The sequence below is a fragment of the Aptenodytes patagonicus genome, chromosome 7, assembly GCF_965638725.1.
Source record: "Aptenodytes patagonicus chromosome 7, bAptPat1.pri.cur, whole genome shotgun sequence".
In the NCBI taxonomy this organism is placed as follows: Eukaryota; Metazoa; Chordata; class Aves; order Sphenisciformes; family Spheniscidae; genus Aptenodytes; species Aptenodytes patagonicus.
Window position 1 is genome coordinate 854,195 of NC_134955.1, and position 3,671 is coordinate 857,865.

At 50.0% G+C, this 3,671-nt stretch overlaps 1 non-coding gene across 1 annotated transcript; it reads left to right on the top strand.

Annotated features, from left to right (window-relative positions):
• The first annotated feature begins 3,375 nt into the window (after positions 1 to 3,375).
• Positions 3,376 to 3,457, top strand: TRNAS-GCU (transfer RNA serine (anticodon GCU)). The gene has a single exon. It is a non-coding gene; the product is annotated as a tRNA-Ser (tRNA).
• Positions 3,458 to 3,671: the final 214 nt, after the last annotated feature.

Genomic DNA, 3,671 nt, shown 5'->3' on the forward strand with positions numbered 1-3,671 from the left:
ATAAAATACAGTACTGAAATCCAAAAACATTAACGAACCTCAGTAAGAAAATTGCATAAAACCACAACTGGATACTAGCCTTAGACACTGTAATTTTTCTCTCCATCTTTCTCTAGTCACAGAAATGCACTGAAGTGTAATAGGCCTCTCAAGTCCACGTTTTCCTGTTATAGATCATATTATAAAACAACCGTGCTAACAGTTTAAGTCTCACTGGTTAGACGGCCTTTTATTTAAAGTTAAGATTCTGGTAACTGTTGGAGACAAATGTGATCAAACCTTACACAATACAAAGTTTGCTAGTTTGGTCTGACACACAAGACAATTTTTCAGTCTTGGGGTGAGGGAACTCACCCCAAGAATATCATACGTCAATGCAAATAACTCCCACTAGCACAGAAATCTACACCACTTATCAAAAGTTGCATAAGGGGATAAAATGAATTAACCCACACTGACAGGAGGCCAGTGCTAACACAGACTTAATATTGCCTAACATTTCTTGCAAACCGCAACAAAATTCAGAGCTTCGAATACCAGGTTAATATTCCTCATAACTTCAGTCTCCCATGGACCTCACAAAGACCACAAAAAAAAAGTATCACAGAATCAACACTACAAGATCAATAAACACTATTTTCTGTGCTATTTCCTAGATTTCAATGATGATCTTTATCTACATGCATCACTCCACCAATAACTATGCAAAGTATACTTACAGGAGAGCTATAAGCAACCTGTCAGCATTTATCACGTTACTTTATTCTCCCCTTGCTAAACCTCAGCCAGCAACGTTGTAAGAGAAATCCTTGCCTAAGCAAGGATTAAGTGATTTGTAAAACTTACAATTAAGTTTTACAAGTAGAAAGAGAGACACCTACGCAGAACTGCTCAGCTTTTGCATTTCACAGAATCACAGGCTCTCAGGTCTGCAGGGACTCCTGGAGATCATGTAATCCACCCCCCTGCTCAAAGCTACAGCAGGTCGCTCAGGACATTGTCCATTCCAGGTCTGAGTATCTCCAAAGAGGAAACCCCACAGTCTCTCTGGACAACCTGTTCCATCCTCACTGTATTTGTTTCCTCCCTTATGTTTAAATGGAATTTCTTGTATTTCAATTTGTGCCCATTGCTTCTTATTCCTTCACTAGATACAACTGAGAAGAGCCTGGCTCTGTCTTTTTAAACCCTCCCATCAGGTATTCATGCACATTGATAATTTCCCTCCGATAAGCAACATCCACTGCTCTCCCCTTGCCCACCAAGCCAGTTACCTCATTGTAGGTGATTTAAACCACAAACTGACTCTTATTTTCCAAGCTAAAACTAAGCCTTATGTAGGAAAAAGAAATCTCTAGATTTAGCAAAATGCTAAATCACATAAAATACTATTGCATATTATTGGGATATTGCTCACAAGGCAGAGTAGAGTTTGAATTACAGGGGGGAGGGAAGAGGAACAATCTTTTCAGAAATATCAGTTTGCTCAAAGACGATGTTCAGGCAGGGCAAAAAAGCACGATGAGAAAACTTAACCAACAGACTTTTTCCCAGTAAATTTCTGTTTGCTTAAACAGAAAAAAAAAAGCACAATTTTGAAGACACCATTAGATGTGAAGGTATAACAAATAAGAGCCAGAGAAGTTTCCCAGAATGACATTGTACTTGGACATAGAAGCTGATTTGATGAAACAAACTTTATTAATTTTTAATTTATTTTTGCAGACTAATTCCTCTCACCAAAGACGTAGCAGGTTTATGTTAGTACCAGTCAAAAAGGTAGCTGGAGAGGCCTTGGCTTTCAGGCAACAAACCCAAGACACTGCTTTCAGGCAGGCATCCCCACGGTGGCTCCCCGGCCAGCAGCCTGAATGCTTTGGACATAAGAACTGCTGTACTGGATCAGACTAAACACAACAAAGGAGTGACATAAAAGATGGCCGTGCGTACAGGTGTCTAGAGAAGAGCAAAAGAACAGAGCATGGCTATAGAAAGCCTCCTTCGGTCTGCTAGGAGTCTGCTATTAGGAGGTCTATTAATCTGGAATTCATGTCCCAATCAACATGCTCGGTAGTCATTCTCTAATCCTTCTTTGAACTTATTTACATATCTTTGACCTACAAGCATATAGCGGCGAGTTGAAATGCTTTGTTATTCTCTTTATCAAATATAAGAATAAGAAGAGATGCTTTTTCATAATTAAGCACCTCTCAGTTCTACACTGCGAACATGAAGAATCATTCCATGAATTTTTTTCAGTTCATTCATGATCTTACAGATGCCCATCCAAGCCCTCCTCGGTCTTTCCCCCCTTTAAGAGTAAGAATCTGTGTAGTCTCTCCTTACGATTCCCTTTTGTTCTCAAGCTGTCTCCCTCACCGTCCCCGGCGTTGTTTCCTTTACGGCCCTGACAGGGCTGACAGCCTGGGAGCACTGTCCAGAACGACCTCCAAATGCTCATTTACGCCTCGTTGTCACTTATATCGGCGTTTTCCCAAACGTGAATTGCTTCGCATTGATCAGGGCTGCATTTATCGGTCGGTCTATCAGGCGATTCCCCTCACGCTTCGAGGCTGTCCCCGACTCCAGCTACCTCAGGTGAAATCTCCTCAGGCCCGGGCTCGATGCCGCTCAACCCTCTTTCCACCTCGCTCCTAAAGGCGCCAGGCGTGCGGGGGAGGCCTCTGCTGCCAGCAGGACCGACCTTCTCCTCCCGCCCTTTGTCTGCCCTCCCTTCACCCGTCGTTACCCCGCAGGATCCGCCCCAGCGACAGGCAACGGCCGCCGCCTCAGGCGCTCCCGCGCTCCCCCGGCCCGGCCTCTTCCCGCCTTCCCCCCGCCGGGACCCGTCCGCGGCCGCTCTCACCTATTGCTCCGGAGACGGCCCTCACGCCTGCCGCCGGCGGGGCGCTGCCCGCTCCTCTCCGCCGCTGCCCCCCGGCCCCCCTGCTCCCATAGGGCTGGGCCGCCGCCGCCGCTTCGCTATTCAAATCTAACCGCCGCCTGGCGCGCCTGCGCCCCGCGCCAAATCGCCGTTGTGACGACAGCAGAGCGGCGCTGTACAGCGGCCGCCGTACAGCATGGCGCTCCCCAGCGGTCCGTACAACATGGCGGCCTCCGCGGAATCAGCCCGGTGCCTGCCATTTCAGTATTTCCCTTCGCCAGCACGCCCCGCAGCCGGAGCGATGAGGCTGGCGCGGCAGCGGCCGGCCCGCGCAGGGTGGCTCGGTCCCCGCGCGGTGGCCTCGCTCTGCGTTCTGCCAGCGAAGGGCCGAGCAGCCGGCGCCATCTCGCAGAGGGAGCGGAGGGCGGGAGAAGATGCCAGGAGCGGTCGGCGTACTTTCTTAGAGGCTGGGTGAGAAAGCCGATCGTCGTGACGAGGTGGCCGAGTGGTTAAGGCGATGGACTGCTAATCCATTGTGCTCTGCACGCGTGGGTTCGAATCCCATCCTCGTCGGGAAGCGAATTTTTTTCTCTCTTCCCCTCCGTCTCTCATTTTTTTTTCCCCCCACCTCCCCGGGGACCGAGGCGCTCCCTGCCGCTGGCCCACGGCCCGCTCAGGGCGCGGCCCGTCAGCCCCGGCGAGCTGCCGCCCGCCCGCCCGCCCTCCCGCGGCAGCCCGGGGGCCGCGTTCCGTGGCGCGGGGGTGGCGGGGGCTGCGGGCGGGCCCC